This window comes from Homalodisca vitripennis, chromosome 3 (assembly GCF_021130785.1).
Source record: "Homalodisca vitripennis isolate AUS2020 chromosome 3, UT_GWSS_2.1, whole genome shotgun sequence".
Lineage (NCBI taxonomy): Eukaryota > Metazoa > Arthropoda > Insecta > Hemiptera > Cicadellidae > Homalodisca > Homalodisca vitripennis.
This window is the reverse complement of record NC_060209.1, coordinates 6,330,223-6,343,077: the sequence shown is the minus strand read 5'-3', so window position 1 is coordinate 6,343,077 and position 12,855 is coordinate 6,330,223. Positions and strand designations below refer to the sequence as shown.

The 12,855-nt window shown below is 37.5% G+C and overlaps 1 protein-coding gene across 1 annotated transcript in view; it reads right to left on the bottom strand.

Annotated features, from left to right (window-relative positions):
* Window positions 1-12,855, bottom strand: part of LOC124356560 (cadherin-related tumor suppressor) — a 428,185-nt gene that overhangs the window by 127,865 nt on the left and 287,465 nt on the right.

Here is a 12,855-nt window from a genome sequence, read left to right as displayed (position 1 = left end):
ATTTGAAAAACGTAACACTCTGTAAACCCTTTAACTCTTTGTCGAGACTCGTATAATTTATACATCTTACTTGAGTTCAGTTACAGTATTCAAGTGTGAAAATTGTACAATGTCGCAGATTTAACATGTTATTGAGTGTTGGATTTATTTTGGACTAACACTCTAATTGAGGATGATTTACCTATCTTTAATTCCTGTCACTCCGGAAACAAGCGCAAAAGTCATTTTAGGACAAAGTGCGATGAGAGAGCTTTCTCACATTTTTATCTTAAAGGAACAAAACTAAAATAAAACTGGAATCCAAAATCAACAGACGTATTTTTAAAATGTCCACGAGGTGGTTGAGTCAGCCTATCTCTACACTACCCTATCGGGCACATCCACTCCGCCACAATATTTCATCGGTCGACATACAAGAAGAGTGACGTCATACATCGGAAAAGAGCCGATTAAAGAATAGTTTTTCTATTTCAAATCACACACTTTATAACACTTTGAATATATTACAATGTAAAGGTGGAGAATGCTAATAATTACAAAAATTGTAAATGAATGATGTATTGGGTAGAACTATAAGTAGTGCCGCCCCTGGCAGTGCGGTTTTAACTCTATCTGACTCGAGCTATAAATTCATCGACTAGTCGCTTTTACATAAACCGTCTCAATCAATCAAACCGTAATGGCAGTCGACTGTATCATGTTATACCAGCTGTAGGTAGATACCGTCGACCTCTCTACTAATGATACCAGTATACCATTAAACCAGTATACCAGTATACCAGCTGTCAAGAGTGGAATAAGCCTGAGGATATATTAGTATTCCAAGCAAAAAAATGTCAAATAATTGAATTTTCTTAACAAAATTTAAATTTGATTAGACGTTCGTTTTCCTTACTCAATTCTACATTGCACGTGGCTTAGTGTGTATTGTGTATTTGTATTTTCAACAATTAAGTCATTTTGTAAACAATAAAATATTATGCCGTTCCATTTTTCAATGTTCAAATTTTTAATTTATTATTAAATGCATATTATTATTGTTTTCATTTACATTAATTCTAAATATCCAGGGAAAATTTATTTTTTAAGACACCTATCACACTCAATCAATCTATAAAAATCTATTGTTCTCTCAAAGAAAGTATACACTGAATAACTAATCAATATAAGAAATTATTGTAATATTCCCACCAAAACGGGCTAATGATAATTGGAATGCTCGATCTCAATGTTAACAAATTGTAATATATTTATTGCAAGTAGGCTATATTTAATGCAATAATAGTGAAATTTTAAACTCTATCTTACTTTTTTGTTCAATATATACTGGATTATAAATAATACCATGTTGTGTATGTAGGCCTAGTTAAATGTTCTATGTGATTTTGTTATGATCTTTGTCCGACAGAACTTTTGTATGTGTCATTTATGACAATCGAGTCGCGAGGAAATTTGGAAGACGAGTATTAGCGCAGCACCAACACGCTTGTTCTCTATTTACGTTTACGTTGTATCTAAGAAACAATCATTATTGTGAGTCACCAAGGTTTGAAATAATTGCAAACTATATTTTAGAATTGAAATACATTAATATTACAACACATTAAGTACTTTGTATTCATTAGTATACATTAAGTTGTTATTTATTTTACATATTGATATGTTATTGTTATGGAAATCACTATATTGGTTATGCTATCAGTATTAGTACTATATTACATTGAGTTGTTGATTTGTTATGTAATTTATGAAAGTGTTTATAACAACATGCTTTACTGCAGTATTGTTCGATTTATACGTCTGTATGTGATGGCACATAATACACAATACTGTTACAATGTTCGTTACTGTTATTGAAACCCATAAAGCAATTTTAAAAAGTTTCATAGTATGGAAATAATTTATAGCATGAATTTAATGGCATGTTGACGTCGCCTTCTTATACAGGTTTGCTGTGAAGGCAGTAATCACACAAATTATGGTATAGCTGATCAAATTGCTTAGGCACTGAAATAAAAAATAGATACAATTTACAGCAGGCGGCCACACGTTAACATCTCGTGGTTAGTCGGCTTATAGTATTTGGTACACATTTCTGTTGTAAACGTATACAATATGGTGGCTTAAACTATTGTAGCATAGGCTATTTGTTTTTCACCAATAAATTGAGATTTAAAATGCAACATACTGTATATATATGTGTGCGTGTGCGTGTGTGTGCGTGTGTGCGTGTGTGTGTGTGTGTGTGTGTGTGTGTGTGTGTGTGTGTGTGTGTGTGTGTGTGTGTATATATTCAATTGTCATTGAAATTAAATTAGGCTATTGCTACTTAAACAAATTAATTGAATATATATATATATATATATATATATATATATATATATATATATTTAGATAGATAGATAACCGTTCATGAGCAAAGAAAATTATGGTTTAGGAAACAGAAACAGAAAAAAGCTATTGCATTGGAAAAGTAAAAATAACACTTACCCCGTTGTGTAAATTGGGAAAATGTTATCAATGCTTGGTTAAAGTTCCTTGAAGTACAAAATAATTAGGAATCCGGAAACTCAAAATACACAAGAAATACAGGCATTTGAAAGTAAATTGTAAATCACTGGACAAATGAAGCTCAACATTTCTAATTTTAAATGCTAATGTTGGGAGGGGTTTGTGTACAAGCAGCAACATGACTCGTATGTAGGTCACGAGCTGCTCAGGAGGAGCGCAGGACACAATAATCGAATAGTTTGTGCGCTCGATAGTTGTATGTACACTCGAAATGTCGAACGTTGTTTACGTTGTAATTGAACCAAGGGGAATCGGACGTCGGTCGGTATCCGATGAGGACATTTGTTTAAAAACCGCCCTATTAGTGCGATCGTGCACCGGCGGGCGAGGCGAGGCGAGGGTCCACTAACGGTGCGCTGCACTCGAACCAGAAAAAATATGTCACAGGTCGGATGCGCGTCCATGCGACAGAGGAGCAGCAGTAGCTGGCACAATGCCCGGCAACAGGTCCCAGGCTGCGCCCAGCCACCTGTGAACGATGGGGACCAATCCCGACAATTAGGAAGCGGAGGTTCACTCCCGTTATCAGCGTCCAGCCGACGCTCTTATCACTGCCTGATCGCCGGACCAATTACAATGATCAGACAGTTACGTAAGTCGAAGGTGAAGGTTGGCGTCTCGTGCTGGCGCCGCCACTTCTGTGCTGACGCGGCTTCGGTCTATTGCTGAGGAAATACACAACAGCCGCGGACCTCATGCCGAGTGTAGTCAGCAGGAATAGCTTGAGCAGGTCAGGTCTTATCTGGGCATTGTCTTAGGTTAGAAGTGAGCAGTACGGCAGATCGCAGCACAGTATCATCTTAGCGGAGGGTTGTTCCATGAAATACGAGTAAATTCCCAATAAGTGGATTTTTTCTTTTTTCAGTATTCTATGGAACCGCGTATTAACGGCAACGTTTCGTTTAACAAATATGGGTTTTTCTGTATTTTCTACTTGAGCACTGTCAATTTAATGTTTTCACTATTTAATCTTAAATTTGATCTCTTATTTTTTTAAATTTTTGTATTGATAAAGTAATTTCTGTAATATAGAATAGTAGAAACACTCATAAAGGTATGTTTAAGTAGTGAACTATGCTGAGAACGTTTTGTTATTTTAGCGTATATTTTATTTTACTTTATTTACATGTATTTCAATCAAATAAGACACGGTACATCAAAGAAACAAATTATCTTTCTATTTCATGGTAATATATTCAGAACGATGTAAAGATGTGCATTTGCTTATTATTGTACTCTACTCGGAAGCCGTGAGAGAACGTAGCTTCGTTACTAAACAACACATATTTGTGATGTTGAATTTAGGTGCAGTTCACCTTCCTTTTATTCCAGCGCCTAGTATCTGACGCTGTGTCAAACTTGACTCCTCGAATCTGGAGTCAAATTCGTCTGAAGAGATCTAAAGATGGTTGGCGACGAAAAAGCTCAAAACTAACTTTTACATCGTTTTGATATCAGAGACATCTAGACTACAAGACAGAATGTATTCTAGGTGAATTGGCAGACGCATTGTCTCATTAGTCGTGAAATTCGGCATTAGATTGAATCACCCTTCCCACCACAGCTGCGTAATGTAGAGAACTCGGTAGCTTCGCCTTGTTTAGAGATCGTGTCAAAAACATCGTATTGTACTCAATTCTGCATCTGACATTCTGAGTTTAAGTCCTAGACAGAGTCTAACTGGAGCTAAATTGAACAATGAAATTGAATCAACCCTTCCTACCGTCGCTAAGTTATGTGTAGAGAAGTTATGTGTACAATGTGTTTCTCGTTGGTGTTTTAGCGTTAGTACAGAGGATGTCAGATGCCAGAAACCTTTTCCCTATCTTGCAGTATTGCAATAATACTTTCTTGCAAAAACCACAACCTAGAATCCAAAAACGTTTGTGGTAATTGTTTGGTAACAATTAAAATCTAAACCAGAACGAACTGATGAAGTTCACATTCCTGAGTTTAATGGTGAACATGACTTCTAACACATGTTCGTAATTAACAAACAATCTGATGGTAATTCAGACGTATCTGCAGCCGTGCGAAACATGCTAATGACCATCATACGACGCGTGTGCAATAAACTAAATTATTTACCGCTCTTGTAGTAAAATCAATAATATATAGCGCGTTAAAGTGTTTAATGAGGGTTGAATCGTTGATTTAACTGCCCACGGATCAATAAATAGTGCCGGCTTCATTACGGCACAATTAATTTTATAAATCCGTTAATAAGCATTGTAAATTAGTAAATAATATACGCTATTAAAAAAGCGAAATGCAAAACTTTCTATATACTACAATATTGTTAAGTATTGCCTGTTGTTAGTTTTTTTTATGGAAAGGGAGAAAATAGTACTCGTTAACTAGTTTCAATAAATAAATACTAGTTATTATTAAAGTTATTCAGGTGACGTCGATGGTCGATAATATAATAATTAGATAGCACCAAGGAGACAACCTAGCAGAGGGAATGTTATGAAGAAATCATTTGGTTGTAATGCGTAATATCACAGTTGATATAAAAATTATCCGTATAGTTGGAAATTAATCATATTGGTGATAAAGATACAAGTAAATTTGGTAATGGTTTACTCGTGGAACATACGGTGAAAATGTTAGGTTCTTTCACTGTATAGGTGTTACCCTTAACTATTTCTTCTCTTAAAGTGTCATAAATTATATTTCTATCAAAACTTTGCTAAACTTTAATTTAACTACTACCTTTATTGAATTCTTTTAGGTTTTCTGGGGGATAAGGCTTTGAAACTTTGTTATAACACAACCCAAATTATTTCGCGAAGTGTAATTAATGTTAGATATGTACATATGAGGTGTATTCCACTGTTGAGATCCCCGGAGTGTACAAAGAAGGCCAAGCCATATATGTAAGAATTCGGTACCCAATCAATAATAATATACCGTCAGATATATGCGAAATCGATTGCGGAACTTGATATAAATGATGCAGACGAGTCATCAAATGACTATCGAGGAGAGCGTCACAGTTCTTATGTAATACCCATCAGTTTAAGCTAGAGGGTGTTACCGGTAGAGCATACCTTTCAGTTAAATGTTTTCCTTGCTTTACAAGCTGGTAGCCGTTCTGGGCTGTAAGGGTGCGTCACGATATATTTTACCTTAAATCCCAAGGAACATGAGGGATGGAATCTAATCCATGGCACATTTTGCCAGTGCTCCAAGTTCCACAGTATTCTTCAAGGAAGACAAGCAGATTTCACCCGAAGGTCTCAGAAGAGAACTCTTGCTCCCAGGTACTTAAAGAGTTCCCTTGTATTCGTGTACTTCAGGTGACTTTGCCTGAGGCCATATCCAGGAACCTAGGAAATCTGCTGGATATCTCGATCCAGAGAACAGCAGAGTCGCGGATGCTACCGGAGGACCCCGGATGTGAACACCCACCGATAAAAGTTTCCCCTGTTGTATAAGCTGGCTGTACTCCAAGCAGACACGACAAGCTACACCACGTCTACCCGCGTCTCAGGACTTGTCCGGGGTCCTACAGTGAGGAAACCCGCGACAAGGAACGCCGCGACGTTGTGTAACAGCGCAGTCGCGGTGTCGCCTATTGTTCACTTTCTCCCGGCGAACAACGCCCGTAAATCGTGTTCCCCGATATGAAATGTCAGTGGGCCGGGAGTTCCGATGCAGCCTGCGTATGGCAGTGTGTGTCTGCGTACTCCGCTCCGTGTGAAGACTGTATCGCGGGGTTCCCATCGTACCGCTGCGGTCCGCATGGTAATCACTTCGGGAACCTCCTCTGTCCTTCACGTTACAGATATCGCTCGATTGAGAAAAACTGCCGAGGTTATATTTCAATAACTATGCTGTTGTTAGGCTACATTCATAATAAGTATATCATGTGATTTATCCCTCTCCATTTTCTTGTTTGTAACAATATGATATTTATAAAAACATATAAGTACATGCCATTTATTACTCTCAAAGTGATCCATTTGTAAGGAGTGTTATCTAGAGAGTGTCAGGGGGCTGTTCCAGGTTTTAATTAACTACTCTAGGGTACACAATAAACTGTAATTGCACTTGAACTTGTATAGATTAAAACGGGATAAAATGTGGGACGTAGGACAAAATTTAAAAAGAAGATAAAGATATTATAAACTACGTTGCAAGAAAAATTTTATTTTCTTCGTAACGCACGTGAAAAACAAGCTGAGGCTCTGGGAAAGAACGATTTCGCTCAATTTCCAAACAAAACAAGAACCAAATAAACAATAATATGAAAGATCGGGACTTCTGACCACCGAAACAAATGGTTGTTAATACTGTAATAACGGTAGGGACTTCTGACCATCGAAACAAATGGTTGTTAATACTGTAATAACGGTAGGGACTTCTGACCATCGAAACAAATGATTGTTAATACTGTGATAACGGTAGGGACTTCTGACCATCGAAACAAATGATTGTTAATACTGTCATAACGGTAGGGACTTCTGACCATCGAAACAAATGATTGTTAATACTGTCATAACGGTAGGGACTTCTGACCATCGAAACAAATGATTGTTAATACTGTAATAACGGTAGGGACTTCTGACCATCGAAACAAATGATTGTTAATACTGTAATAACGGTAGGGACTTCTGACCATCGAAACAAATGATTGTTAATACTGTAATAACGGTAGGGACTTCTGACCACCGAAACAAATGATTGTTAATACTGTCATAACGGTAGGGACTTCTGACCATCGAAGCAAATGATTGTTAATACTGTAATAACGGTAGGGACTTCTGACCATCGAAACAAATGATTGTTAATACTGTAATAACGGTAGGGACTTCTGACCATCGAAACAAATGATTGTTAATACTGTAATAACGGTAGGGACTTCTGACCATCGAAACAAATGATTGTTAATACTGTAATAACGGTAGGGACTTCTGACCACCGAAACAAATGGTTGTTAATACTGTAATAACGGTAGGGACTTCTGACCACCGAAACAAATGATTGTTAATACTGTAATAACGGTAAGTAAGGAAAACTGGCGTAAACAGAAAATGTCGATGATTAGAAAAATAAAAGAAAGAGGCGAGAACTCATATCAATTTGTGGCAGTAGAGGACGTGGCAGTAATGTCAGTATTATACGGCGCTCTGCGCTGTTACGGGATAAAATCAGATTTCCTATTTCTCTCGTGTACTCGCAGAACGCAATTTGTCCTATGTTCACTCCGCATACAAACGGCCCTAAACGCTGTGCACATTGCGCAACAGTAACTATGTAGGTAGCGTTTATTCCTTGAGAGAGCGCCAAGAGTAGTTGTGCAAGTGTCGGGCCTGATGAAGTTGTACGTATAGGGTAATTGTCACATACCGAGTGGGCCTATGACAGACGATGTCCTACACTTGCGCAATCGAGTTACCGACCGATTGCGCGGTCAGCGGTCATCGGAGATACTTACAATACATTAGTTCGGTGGCCAAGCTTGCTTGTACGAGTTACCGACCGATTGCGCGGTCAGCGGTCATCGGAGATACTTATAATACATTAGTTCGGTGGCCAAGCTTGCTTGTACGAGTTACCGACCGATTGCGCGGTCAGCGGTCATCGGAGATACTTATAATACATTAGTTCGGTGGCCAAGCTTGCTTGTACGAGTTACCGACCGATTGCGCGGTCAGCGGTCATCGGAGATACTTATAATACATTAGTTCGGTGGCCAAGCTTGCTTGTACGAGTTACCGACCGATTGCGCGGTCAGCGGTCATCGGAGATACTTACAATACATTAGTTCGGTGGCCAAGCTTGCTTGTACGAGTGTCTCCGTATATGTGCAGAAAATACCAGGGAAATTTCTCGGATTTTCAACTACAGGGCAGAGAGTGGTTCGGGAAACTACCGTTGCAGAATGAAGTTGTAATTCCTTACAGGTTTATTGGTATTGAAAAGTAGTAATACTGAGCAAGCAAGATTTGTATCCGCACTATTTTTATGAGCAGGCTATCATAGCGTACCCAACAATCGTCACTCCACAGGCAAAACCCTCAAAGAAGAAAATACAAAGTGTCTGATACGCGGTTATGAGGGCATGATCAGGAATGCTGTCTCACTGAACCATATGATCAAGCAATCTGTCTGTTTGCCAGGCGATGTCATATCCAACATTAAGTTCGAGTATGACATTAGGACTATCTTCAGAATTGTGGAAGGATACTGAGCAATAAATTTAACATATCTAAAAACATTATTTCTTTTACAGTTTGACCGATAAAGGAATCTAGCCGGACACTTTGTTGAACGTAAAGCAACGGAGAATAACGCACTTGCTTGGAGTACGCGTTTGGGGTTTCCGATTCTTTCTGATATCACGTATATACCAAACTACATCAATGCAATGTGTTGGTGTCAGCCAAACTTTACAAGGTTTTCATTTATATATTGTCCTGCATATGTACCTCTCTAAATAGTCTTAGCAATCTGTTATCGATTTTAAACAAGGGTTCAAATTTGTATGTTTTCAAATTTAGGCGTTTTTATGAAGAACTCCATACCTCAAGTTTTCTGCTACACATGAAAGTAGACTACAGTTACAGTACATAAAAATCATTCTATAACTTTACCACTGCGTAAGCCTTCCATCCTCATGACGTTTAAGTATCCATTTCTGAGTATTAATTACTGGGAAAGTCTAGGTCAGCTACTGTCCTAAAGTAACATCGCGCATTAGTGAGTGGTACGGGTTATAAATTTGCTCTCTTGTGCACAATACCGGCCATGGCACTAGTTACGTTGTTAGGTTTATAAACGCTTGACAAGCTAAATAAATTATTGCTAAAAACTGTTTTACTCTGTTCGTTGTAAAGGCTCTTTCTTACGTAAAGTCCTAAAACATTACGATCCAGTAATATGCGTGATTACAACCGCAAAGATTACATACATCCGTTCGTGAGTATAATTTATTAAAACACAACGACACTAACAGGTAGAACACAACGTCAATCAGAATTCTTTAACTTCAAGTGCCTCCCACCTTTTGTACAAACGGTAAACAAAACGAATAATTATTTCTACATCTAGAATCGGAAAGGACCGAGAGATATAAATAAGAGTAAACAGTGGAATTATAACAGTGGAGCTAATACTTGGGCTTCGGTCCAACCGCTAACTACCCTAATACGTAACGCATAAATAATGTCTGTCCAAACAGTTATGGTAAATATATCGACATAACTCACAGCTCACTCTGATAATGGAGATCTTATACACGACTAATCGACCCAGACTCTAACATCAACTTTCAGCTGACTAAGCGGTTGTATATCATAAAGTTTACTGCTGGACGTTGTATAACAGGGGATACTTACTGTGTGTGTACGGCACTGGAATTGATCTTACGGTGTCATTTATACATGAGTAGGCCCTATAGCTGAACAAGTGATTTCATACATATTATTGAGGTCATACGGACTACAAAACCTGACAAGTAATACTAACACCAGCTGCTAGTGGTCATTTTTTTATTATTTTTACATTCACAAAGAGTTATTGACAGTTTTAAAGCTACACGCGGAGAAAGTTATATTCAGTTGTTGTGTTTATATGCTTGTCATGGAATTCCTGAAGAAGTTACAACAGTAGACTACACGTAGAGATATGCGAGCACAGATATAACCTCTGAAGCACAGAAAATATTGTTTATAATTACGACATTCGCGTAATTATTAAATTGTATTTCATTTAGTAACAAAATGGGCAATGGGTAAGTTTTGTTCCTGAAGAAAGTCTCCATGATGCAGGGGACACAATATTTAATGGAATCAAATTCAGTACGAATGGGCAGACTAAAACTGATTAGAGAGTAGATGGGGACAATTTTATTGTGCCGAACAATGAGCGCGATTCGAAAGCGAGTTAAAAACACCGGAAAGAAACAGCGGAGAGATAAAATCCGAACACGTCGGAATGGAAATGTGCTTTAAAAGGCCACACCTCAAACGATAGTTGATTGGTGCCGAGATCTGGCCGCTAAATAGCGGGGAAAGTAGGAACTCTAAATATGTGAAGATAACAGAACAGAACAGAATATAATTCACTTGTTCTACCGAGCTCAGAAATAGAAATCAATATTTTTACTTGCACACGACAAGTGTGTGTGCAAGTGTGTGTGCAAGTGTGTGTCGCACTTAAGATGATGCAATTAATTTTCAATTGGAGTAATTCGTTTTTTTAATTTGTAATGAAACTTTTGATCACATTCATTTAAAATGCCTTTCCTGAAAACAGCATAATAATAAAAACTCCACAACGCACTAAAAAGGTCTTCAAAGACAAAGAGATATTTGAAGAATAATATGGGGGAATCTTATAATTATATTCAAAAGAAAACACTTCATGACAACTATGTGAATTTTTTACAGCATTTATTTATCAAAGAATACGTTATTTTCTTCAGTTATATTTAATTAAATATATATAATTCCTTCAAATCATTAATTGGTAAACAAATATTACTCCCTGATACTGATAAACCGTGTACATAAAGAAATCACATTTTTATCTTCAGCCACGGTTCTGGTTAAAAGACATAAATTTACATCACATGCATGTACACATAACGTAGCTGTGGTGAGAAGGGTTGATGCAATGTGAATGTTCAGTTTAGCTCCAGTTCACCTTCCTCTTATGTTATCTGGATTACGATTCTTCACAAGTTACTGACTCATTAAAGTCCTTATGACGTGCTAATGATTTGACAAATGTATGGTGTATCAACTATTTATCAGAGTTTCTCTAAGAACATTATGAGTCACAACAAACATGGGCAATAGCAATACAATGAGGTGATTTTTATTTCCTAATTTAATGTGCCATTATTGCCGATCGAACTCATAATAAATTACTAGCCACATCCCGTACACCACATGCTAATTAAATAAAATTAATCTTTCGTAAGAAATTATATTTTATAAATGAAGTTACAAAAACTGTAGTGTTTATAGTTGTTGAACATTATTATGATTGCCTAACGCTAAAATAACAGCGATATTACACTACTCAATTTATCTAGTTGTGAAGAAATTAAATACAAAAACCTTAAGAGCTTGCGTATAAAAAGCAAAATATAAACAGGAGCTATATTATTTGTGTAATAAAAGTTCACTTTATTTTGATTGAGTTAGGCAGATTTATTCCTATTTCTAGAAGTAACTCGAATTTCCTTGGTTCTAAAAAAAGTGTATAAAAGGTAGCAAATTTACTGATTTATTTTTATCAGAACGGACGCATGAGGAAGCTGGGGGTGGGTTTGCAGACTGGTGGCCAAGTGACAAGGCTGGAGTAATGAGGGGAGCGGCGGGAGCGGAGTTGCGACTAGGGAGTAATGAGGACGGGACACGGGAGATGGCCCCTGATCCTCAGATAACCCGCACTGTATAAGGGACTGGAGATTAGCTCTCCCGGGGGAAAGGCTGGAGAGAGTCTCGGTCAACAGGCACACGGACAATCTACACCCGTCCAGATACCGTATATCATTGTGCAATAGAGTAAATACCACGGTGGTGAAACAACCGAGTAATATAAACGAACGGAAACAGCAAAATGTATACCATAATGGTTTAAAATATACAAAATATTTCCTATCCACACGTATATCTCATATCGATTCTTTATAAGTTAAATACAGATACATACAAGTTTCAGTATGGCACTTTTACATTACCATTCGTTTGTAGGTATTGAAGCATCTTTAACATGATATTTCCAATCATTACATCACCACTATCTTGATAACGTTATTCTCTCACATTATTAATAATACGAAAATTATATTGTATTAATATACATATATTTTGTACAACGTCACGCAAAACCAATTTCCCCCCCAAAAAACATGTAACCATTTACACTTTAAATCTAAAATGTCACGCGTAAGAAGAATTTCCAATACGGCATTCCGGTGCTTCACACTTTAAAACAAACTACGCCTGCAGAGCCGTGGCCAATAAAATAGTGGATAATTGAGAGACAGCTGGGAATGTCGACATGGTGTGTCGGTCCCGCAATAAACTCTCGTTTTATGTCGCCGGATGACAAGGTGAGCTATCTGAGGCAATGGCGAGTAACTGGGTTGGGAACACTCTTGCTCCTAACGTTACTTACGGAGTTGTGAAAGTGCAAAAGTATTAGGGGTTTCAATCAGTTATGGCTATTCAGAGGTTAAAGAGCTTGAACCTATTCCTAATCTATCTGCAATGAACCATTCTGATTTTAGATGCGGTTGCACAAAGTCTCCTTCAGTATAAA